Raw genomic sequence first — 10,604 nt, 5'->3', positions numbered from 1 at the left:
ATAATGATCTAGAGCACTTTTTAACCAGATTTGAACATGGTCCAAAATTACCCTTTTTAGAGCACATACTATAGCCTTACCATTTGAACACCAGGGGGCGCCGATGAATATTTGAATATAGAGTCAAAAGACCTTGACATACTTCTGGAAACACTTAGGTGGGCTTATACAATGATCTAGAACACTTTTTAGTTCGATATAGATGGTCAAAAAATTACCCTTTTTGGAGCACATACTATAGCCTTACCATTTGAACACCAGGGGGCGCTGATGAATATTTGAATAAAGGCTCCAAAAACCTTGAAATACCTCCAGAAACACTTAGATGGGCTTGTATAATGATCTAGAGCAGTTTTTAACCAGTTTTGAACATGGTCCAAAATTACCCTTTTTGGAGCACATACTATAACCTTACTATGTCAACACCAGGGGGCGCCGATGAATATTTGAATAAAAGCTCAAAACATCTTGAAATACACCTGGAAACATGAAGATGGGCATGTATAATGATCTAGAGCACTTTTTAATTAGATTTGAACAGGGTCCAAAATTACCCTTTTTGGAGCACATACTATAGCCTTACTATTTCAACACCAGGGGGCGCTGATGAATATTTGAATAAAGGCTCAAAAAACCTTGAAATACCTCCAAAACCACTTAGGTGGGCTTGGTTAATGATCTAGAGCACTTTTTAATTAGATTTGAACAGGGTCCAAAATTACCCTTTTTAGAGCACATACTATAGCCTTACTATTTCAACACCAGGGGGCGCTGATGAATATTTGAATAAAGGCTCAAAAAACCTTGAAATACCTCCAAAACCACTTAGGTGGGCTTGGTTAATGATCTAGAGCACTTTTTAATTAGATTTGAAGATGGTCCAAAATTTCCCTTTTTGGAGCACATACTATAGCCTTACCATTTTAACACCAGGGGGCGCCGATGAATGTTTGAATAAAAGCTCAAAACATCTTGAAATACACCTGGAAACAGGAAGATGGGCATGTATAATGATCTAGAGCACTTTTTAATTTGATTTGAACATGGTCCAAAATTACTCTTTTTGGAGCACATACTATAGCCTTACCATTTCAACACCAGGGGGCGCCGATGAATATTTGAATAAAGGCTTGAAACATCTTGAAATACTTCTGGAAACATGTAGATGGGCATGTATAATGATCTAGAGCACTTTTTAACCAGATTTGAACATGGTCCAAAATTACCCTTTTTGGAGCACATACTATAGCCTTACCATTTGAACACCAGGGGGCGCCGATGAATATTTGAATAAAGAGTCAAAAGACCTTAAAATACTTCTGGAAACACTTAGGTGGGCTTATACAATGATCTAGAACACTTTTTAGTTAGATATAGATGGTCAAAAAATTACCCTTTTTGGAGCACATACTATAGCCTTACCATTTTAACACCAGGGGGCACCGATGAATATTTGAATAAAAGCTCAAAACATCTTGAAATACACCTGGAAACATGAAGATGGGCATGTATAATGATCTAGAGCACTTTTTAATTTGATCTGAACATGGTCCAAAATTACCCTTTTTGGAGCACATACTATAGCCTTACCATTTGAACACCAGGGGGCGCCTATGAATATTTGAATAAAGGCTCCAAAAACCTTGAAATACCTCCAGAAACACTTAGATGGGCTTGTATAATGATCTAGAGCAGTTTTTAACCAGATTTGAACAGCCTTACTATTTCAACACCAGGGGGCGCCGATGAATGTTTGAATAAAGGCTTGAAACATCTTGAAATACTTCTGGAAACATGTAGATGGGCATGTATAATGATCTAGAGCACTTTTTAACCAGATTTGAACATGGTCCAAAATTACCCTTTTTGGAGCACATACTATAGCCTTACCATTTGAACACCAGGGGGCGCCGATTAATGTTTGAATAAAGGCTTGAAACATCTTGAAATACACCTGGAAACATGAAGATGGGCATGTATAATGATCTAGAGCACTTTTTAATTTGATTTGAACATGGTCCAGAATTACTCTTTTTTGAGCACATACTATAGCCTTACCATTTGTACACCAGGGGGCGCCGATGAATATTTGAATAAAGAGTCAAAAGACCTTGAAATACTTCTGGAAACACTTAGGTGGGCTTATACAATGATCAAGAACACTTTTTAGTTAGATATAGATGGTCAAAAAATTACCATTTTTGGAGCACATACTATAGCCTTACCATTTTAACACCAGGGGGCGCCGATGAATGTTTGAATAAAAGCTCCAAAAACCTTGAAATACCTCCAGAAACACTTAGATGGGCTTGTATAATGATCTAGAGCAGTTTTTAACCAGATTTGAACATGGTCCAAAATTACCCTTTTTGGAGCACATACTATAGCCTTACCATTTCAACACCAGGGGGCGCCGATGAATGTTTGAATAAAGGCTTGAAACATCTTGAAATACTTCTGGAAACATGTAGATGGGCATGTATAATGATCTAGAGCACTTTTTAACCAGATTTGAACATGGTCCAAAATTACCCTTTTTGGAGCACATACTATAGCCTTACCATTTGTACACCAGGGGGCGCCGATGAATATTTGAATAAAGAGTCAAAAGACCTTGAAATATTTCTGGAAACACTTAGGTGGGCTTATACAATGATCAAGAACACTTTTTAGTTAGATATAGATGGTCAAAAAATTACCATGTTTGGAGCACATACTATAGCCTTACCATTTTAACACCAGGGGGCGCCGATGAATGTTTGAATAAAAGCTCCAAAAACCTTGAAATACCTCCAGAAACACTTAGATGGGCTTGTATAATGATCTAGAGCAGTTTTTAACCAGATTTGAACATGGTCCAAAATTACCCTTTTTGGAGCACAAACTATAGCCTTACCATTTCAACACCAGGGGGCGCCGATGAATGTTTGAATAAAGGCTTGAAACATCTTGAAATACTTCTGGAAACATGTAGATGGGCATGTATAATGATCTAGAGCACTTTTTAACCAGATTTGAACATGGTCCAAAATTACCCTTTTTGGAGCACATACTATAGCCTTACCATTTGAACACCAGGGGGCTCTGATGAATATTTGAATAAAAGCTCAAAACATCTTGAAATACACCTGGAAACATGAAGATGGGCATGTATAATGATCTAGAGCACTTTTTAATTAGATTTGAACATGGTCCAAAATTACCATTTTTGGAGCACATACTATAGCCTTACCATTTGAACACCAGGGGGCGCCGATGAACGTTTCAATAAAGGCTCCAAAAACCTTGAAATACCTCCAGAAAACTTAGATGGGCTTGTATAATGATCTAGAGCAGTTTTTAACCAGATTTGAACATGGTCCAAAATTACCCTTTTTGGAGCACGTACTATAGCCTTACCATTTCAACACCAGGGGGCGCCGATGAATGTTTGAATAAAGGCTTGAAACATCTTGAAATACTTCTGGAAACATGTAGATGGGCATGTATAATGATCTAGAGCACTTTTTAACCAGATTTGAACATGGTCCAAAATTACCCTTTTTGGAGCACATACTATAGCCTTACCATTTGAACACCAGGGGGCGCCGATGAAGATTTGAATAAAGGCTTGAAACGTCTTGAAATATCTCCAGAACCACTACGGTGGGCTTGGTTAATGATCTAGACCACTTTTTAATTAGATTGGAAGATGGTCCAAAATTACCATTTTTGGAGCACATACTATAGCCTTACCATTTGAATACCAGGGGGCGCCGATGAATGTTTGAATAAAGAGTCAAAAGACCTTGAAATACTTCTGGAAACACTTAGGTGGGCTTATACAATGATCTAGAGCAGTTTTTAACCAGATTTGAACATGGTCCAAAATTACCCTTTTTGGAGCACATACTATAGCCTTACCATTTGAACACCAGGGGGCGCCTATGAATATTTGAATAAAGGCTCAAAAAACCTTGAAATACCTCCAGAAACACTTAGATGGGCTTGTATAATGATCTAGAGCAGTTTTTAATTAGATTTTAACATCGTCCAAAATTACCCTTTTTAGAGCACATACTATAGCCTTACTATTTCAACACCAGGGGGCGCTGATGAATATTTGATTAAAGGCTCAAAAAACCTTGAAATACCTCCAGAACCACTTAGGTGGGCTTGTATAATGATCTAGAGCAGTTTTTAAACTGATTTGAACATGGTCCAGAATTACTCTTTTTGGAGCACATACTATAGCCTTCCCATTTCAACACCAGGGGGCGCCGATGAATGTTTGAATAAAGGCTTGAAACATCTTGAAATACTTCTGGAAACATGTAGATGGGCATGTATAATGATCTAGAGCACTTTTTAACCAGATTTGAACATGGTCCAAAATTACCCTTTTTAGAGCACATACTATAGCCTTACCATTTGAACACCAGGGGGCGCCGATGAATATTTGAATATAGAGTCAAAAGACCTTGACATACTTCTGGAAACACTTAGGTGGGCTTATACAATGATCTAGAACACTTTTTAGTTCGATATAGATGGTCAAAAAATTACCCTTTTTGGAGCACATACTATAGCCTTACCATTTGAACACCAGGGGGCGCTGATGAATATTTGAATAAAGGCTCCAAAAACCTTGAAATACCTCCAGAAACACTTAGATGGGCTTGTATAATGATCTAGAGCAGTTTTTAACCAGTTTTGAACATGGTCCAAAATTACCCTTTTTGGAGCACATACTATAACCTTACTATGTCAACACCAGGGGGCGCCGATGAATATTTGAATAAAAGCTCAAAACATCTTGAAATACACCTGGAAACATGAAGATGGGCATGTATAATGATCTAGAGCACTTTTTAATTAGATTTGAACAGGGTCCAAAATTACCCTTTTTGGAGCACATACTATAGCCTTACTATTTCAACACCAGGGGGCGCTGATGAATATTTGAATAAAGGCTCAAAAAACCTTGAAATACCTCCAAAACCACTTAGGTGGGCTTGGTTAATGATCTAGAGCACTTTTTAATTAGATTTGAACAGGGTCCAAAATTACCCTTTTTAGAGCACATACTATAGCCTTACTATTTCAACACCAGGGGGCGCTGATGAATATTTGAATAAAGGCTCAAAAAACCTTGAAATACCTCCAAAACCACTTAGGTGGGCTTGGTTAATGATCTAGAGCACTTTTTAATTAGATTTGAAGATGGTCCAAAATTTCCCTTTTTGGAGCACATACTATAGCCTTACCATTTTAACACCAGGGGGCGCCGATGAATGTTTGAATAAAAGCTCAAAACATCTTGAAATACACCTGGAAACAGGAAGATGGGCATGTATAATGATCTAGAGCACTTTTTAATTTGATTTGAACATGGTCCAAAATTACTCTTTTTGGAGCACATACTATAGCCTTACCATTTCAACACCAGGGGGCGCCGATGAATATTTGAATAAAGGCTTGAAACATCTTGAAATACTTCTGGAAACATGTAGATGGGCATGTATAATGATCTAGAGCACTTTTTAACCAGATTTGAACATGGTCCAAAATTACCCTTTTTGGAGCACATACTATAGCCTTACCATTTGAACACCAGGGGGCGCCGATGAATATTTGAATAAAGAGTCAAAAGACCTTAAAATACTTCTGGAAACACTTAGGTGGGCTTATACAATGATCTAGAACACTTTTTAGTTAGATATAGATGGTCAAAAAATTACCCTTTTTGGAGCACATACTATAGCCTTACCATTTTAACACCAGGGGGCACCGATGAATATTTGAATAAAAGCTCAAAACATCTTGAAATACACCTGGAAACATGAAGATGGGCATGTATAATGATCTAGAGCACTTTTTAATTTGATCTGAACATGGTCCAAAATTACCCTTTTTGGAGCACATACTATAGCCTTACCATTTGAACACCAGGGGGCGCCTATGAATATTTGAATAAAGGCTCCAAAAACCTTGAAATACCTCCAGAAACACTTAGATGGGCTTGTATAATGATCTAGAGCAGTTTTTAACCAGATTTGAACAGCCTTACTATTTCAACACCAGGGGGCGCCGATGAATGTTTGAATAAAGGCTTGAAACATCTTGAAATACTTCTGGAAACATGTAGATGGGCATGTATAATGATCTAGAGCACTTTTTAACCAGATTTGAACATGGTCCAAAATTACCCTTTTTGGAGCACATACTATAGCCTTACCATTTGAACACCAGGGGGCGCCGATTAATGTTTGAATAAAGGCTTGAAACATCTTGAAATACACCTGGAAACATGAAGATGGGCATGTATAATGATCTAGAGCACTTTTTAATTTGATTTGAACATGGTCCAGAATTACTCTTTTTTGAGCACATACTATAGCCTTACCATTTGTACACCAGGGGGCGCCGATGAATATTTGAATAAAGAGTCAAAAGACCTTGAAATACTTCTGGAAACACTTAGGTGGGCTTATACAATGATCAAGAACACTTTTTAGTTAGATATAGATGGTCAAAAAATTACCATTTTTGGAGCACATACTATAGCCTTACCATTTTAACACCAGGGGGCGCCGATGAATGTTTGAATAAAAGCTCCAAAAACCTTGAAATACCTCCAGAAACACTTAGATGGGCTTGTATAATGATCTAGAGCAGTTTTTAACCAGATTTGAACATGGTCCAAAATTACCCTTTTTGGAGCACAAACTATAGCCTTACCATTTCAACACCAGGGGGCGCCGATGAATGTTTGAATAAAGGCTTGAAACATCTTGAAATACTTCTGGAAACATGTAGATGGGCATGTATAATGATCTAGAGCACTTTTTAACCAGATTTGAACATGGTCCAAAATTACCCTTTTTGGAGCACATACTATAGCCTTACCATTTGTACACCAGGGGGCGCCGATGAATATTTGAATAAAGAGTCAAAAGACCTTGAAATATTTCTGGAAACACTTAGGTGGGCTTATACAATGATCAAGAACACTTTTTAGTTAGATATAGATGGTCAAAAAATTACCATGTTTGGAGCACATACTATAGCCTTACCATTTTAACACCAGGGGGCGCCGATGAATGTTTGAATAAAAGCTCCAAAAACCTTGAAATACCTCCAGAAACACTTAGATGGGCTTGTATAATGATCTAGAGCAGTTTTTAACCAGATTTGAACATGGTCCAAAATTACCCTTTTTGGAGCACAAACTATAGCCTTACCATTTCAACACCAGGGGGCGCCGATGAATGTTTGAATAAAGGCTTGAAACATCTTGAAATACTTCTGGAAACATGTAGATGGGCATGTATAATGATCTAGAGCACTTTTTAACCAGATTTGAACATGGTCCAAAATTACCCTTTTTGGAGCACATACTATAGCCTTACCATTTGAACACCAGGGGGCTCTGATGAATATTTGAATAAAAGCTCAAAACATCTTGAAATACACCTGGAAACATGAAGATGGGCATGTATAATGATCTAGAGCACTTTTTAATTAGATTTGAACATGGTCCAAAATTACCATTTTTGGAGCACATACTATAGCCTTACCATTTGAACACCAGGGGGCGCCGATGAACGTTTCAATAAAGGCTCCAAAAACCTTGAAATACCTCCAGAAAACTTAGATGGGCTTGTATAATGATCTAGAGCAGTTTTTAACCAGATTTGAACATGGTCCAAAATTACCCTTTTTGGAGCACGTACTATAGCCTTACCATTTCAACACCAGGGGGCGCCGATGAATGTTTGAATAAAGGCTTGAAACATCTTGAAATACTTCTGGAAACATGTAGATGGGCATGTATAATGATCTAGAGCACTTTTTAACCAGATTTGAACATGGTCCAAAATTACCCTTTTTGGAGCACATACTATAGCCTTACCATTTGAACACCAGGGGGCGCCGATGAAGATTTGAATAAAGGCTTGAAACGTCTTGAAATATCTCCAGAACCACTACGGTGGGCTTGGTTAATGATCTAGACCACTTTTTAATTAGATTGGAAGATGGTCCAAAATTACCATTTTTGGAGCACATACTATAGCCTTACCATTTGAATACCAGGGGGCGCCGATGAATGTTTGAATAAAGAGTCAAAAGACCTTGAAATACTTCTGGAAACACTTAGGTGGGCTTATACAATGATCTAGAGCAGTTTTTAACCAGATTTGAACATGGTCCAAAATTACCCTTTTTGGAGCACATACTATAGCCTTACCATTTGAACACCAGGGGGCGCCTATGAATATTTGAATAAAGGCTCAAAAAACCTTGAAATACCTCCAGAAACACTTAGATGGGCTTGTATAATGATCTAGAGCAGTTTTTAATTAGATTTTAACATCGTCCAAAATTACCCTTTTTAGAGCACATACTATAGCCTTACTATTTCAACACCAGGGGGCGCTGATGAATATTTGATTAAAGGCTCAAAAAACCTTGAAATACCTCCAGAACCACTTAGGTGGGCTTGTATAATGATCTAGAGCAGTTTTTAAACTGATTTGAACATGGTCCAGAATTACTCTTTTTGGAGCACATACTATAGCCTTCCCATTTCAACACCAGGGGGCGCCGATGAATGTTTGAATAAAGGCTTGAAACATCTTGAAATACTTCTGGAAACATGTAGATGGGCATGTATAATGATCTAGAGCACTTTTAACCAGATTTGAACATGGTCCAAAATTACCCTTTTTGGAGCACATACTATAGCCTTACCATTTGAACACCGGGGGGCGCCGATGAATATTTGAATAAAGAGTCAAAAGACCTTGAAATACTTCTGGAAACACTTAGGTGGGCTTATACAATGATCTAGAACACTTTTTAGTTAGATATAGATGGTCAAAAAATTACCCTTTTTGGAGCACATACTATAGCCTTACCATTTTAACACCAGGTGGCGCCGATGAACGTTTGAATAAAAGCTCAAAAAACCTTGAAATACCTCCAGAACCACTTAGGTGGGCTTGTATAATGATCTAGAGCACTTTGTAACCAACTGTGAACATAGTCCAAAATTTCCCGTTGTGGAGCACATACTATAGCCTTACCATTTGAACAACAGGGGGCGCCGATGAAGATTTGAATAAAGGCTTGAAACATCTTGAAATATCTCCAGAACCATTTCGGTGGGCTTGCTTAATGATCTAGAGCACTTTTTAATTAGATTGGAAGATGGTCCAAAATTACCCTTTTTGGAGCACATACTATAGCCTTACCATTTGAATACCAGGGGGCGCCGATGAATGTTTGAATAAAGGCTCAAAAAACCTTGAAATACCTCCAGAAACACTTAGATGGGCTTGTATAATGATCTAGAGCAGTTTGTAAACTGATTTGAACATGGTCCAGAATTACGATTTTTGGAGCACATACTATAGCCTTAGCTTTTGAACACCAGGGGGCGCCGATGAATATTTGAATAAAGAGTCAAAAGACCTTGAAATACTTCTGGAAACACTTGGGTGGGCTTATACAATGATCTAGAACACTTTTTAGTTAGATATAGATGGTCAAAAAATTACCATTTTTGGAGCACATACTATAGCCTTAACATTTAAACATCAGGGTGCTCCGTTGAATGTTATAAGAAAGGCTCAAAAAACCTTGAAATACTTCTGGAAACACTTAGGTGGGCTTATACAATGATGTAGAGCACTTTTTTGTTAGATATGTGATGGTCAAAAAATTACCATTTTTGGAGCACAAACTAAAACCTTTCCATTTGGACACTAGGGGGCAATGATGAATGTTTGAATAAAGGCTCAAAACACCTTGAAATACCTCCAGAACCACTTAGGTGGGCTTGTATAATGATCTGGAGCAATTTGTAACCAAATGTGAACATAATCCAAAATTACCCGTTGTGGAGCACATACTATATCCTTACCATTTGAACACCAGGGGGCGCCGATGAATGTTTGAATAAAGGCTTGAAACGTCTTGAAATACTTCTGGAAACATGTAGATGGGCTTGTATAATGATCTAGAGCACTTTTTAACCAGATTTGAACATGGTCCCAAATTACCCTTTTTGGAGCACATACCGATGAATGCCGATGAATGTTTGAATAAAGGCTCCAAAAACCTTGAAATACATCCAGAACCTCTTAGGTGGGTTTTTATAAAGATCTAGAGCAGTTTTTAATTAGATTTGAAGATGATCCAAAATTACCCTTTTTGGAGCACATACTATAGCCTTACCATTTCAACACCAGGGGGCGCTGATGAATGTTTGAATAAAGGCTTGAAACATCTTGAAATACTTCTGGAAACATGTAGATGGGCATGTATAATGATCTAGAGCACTTTTTAACCAGATTTGAACATCGTCCAAAATTACCCTTTTTAGAGCACATACTATAGCCTTACTATTTCAACACCAGGGGGCGCTGATGAATATTTGAATAAAGGCTCAAAAAACCTTGAAATACCTCCAGAACCACTTAGGTGGGCTTGTAAAATGATCTAGAGCAGTTTGTAAACTGATTTGAACATGGTCCAGAATTACGATTTTTGGAGCACATACTATAGCCTTACCATTTCAACACCAGGGGGTGCCGATGAATGTTTGAATAAAGGCTTGA

The sequence above is a fragment of the Sphaeramia orbicularis genome, chromosome 6 (genome assembly GCF_902148855.1).
Source record: "Sphaeramia orbicularis chromosome 6, fSphaOr1.1, whole genome shotgun sequence".
Lineage (NCBI taxonomy): Eukaryota > Metazoa > Chordata > Actinopteri > Kurtiformes > Apogonidae > Sphaeramia > Sphaeramia orbicularis.
Note: the sequence above shows the minus strand (reverse complement) of the source record.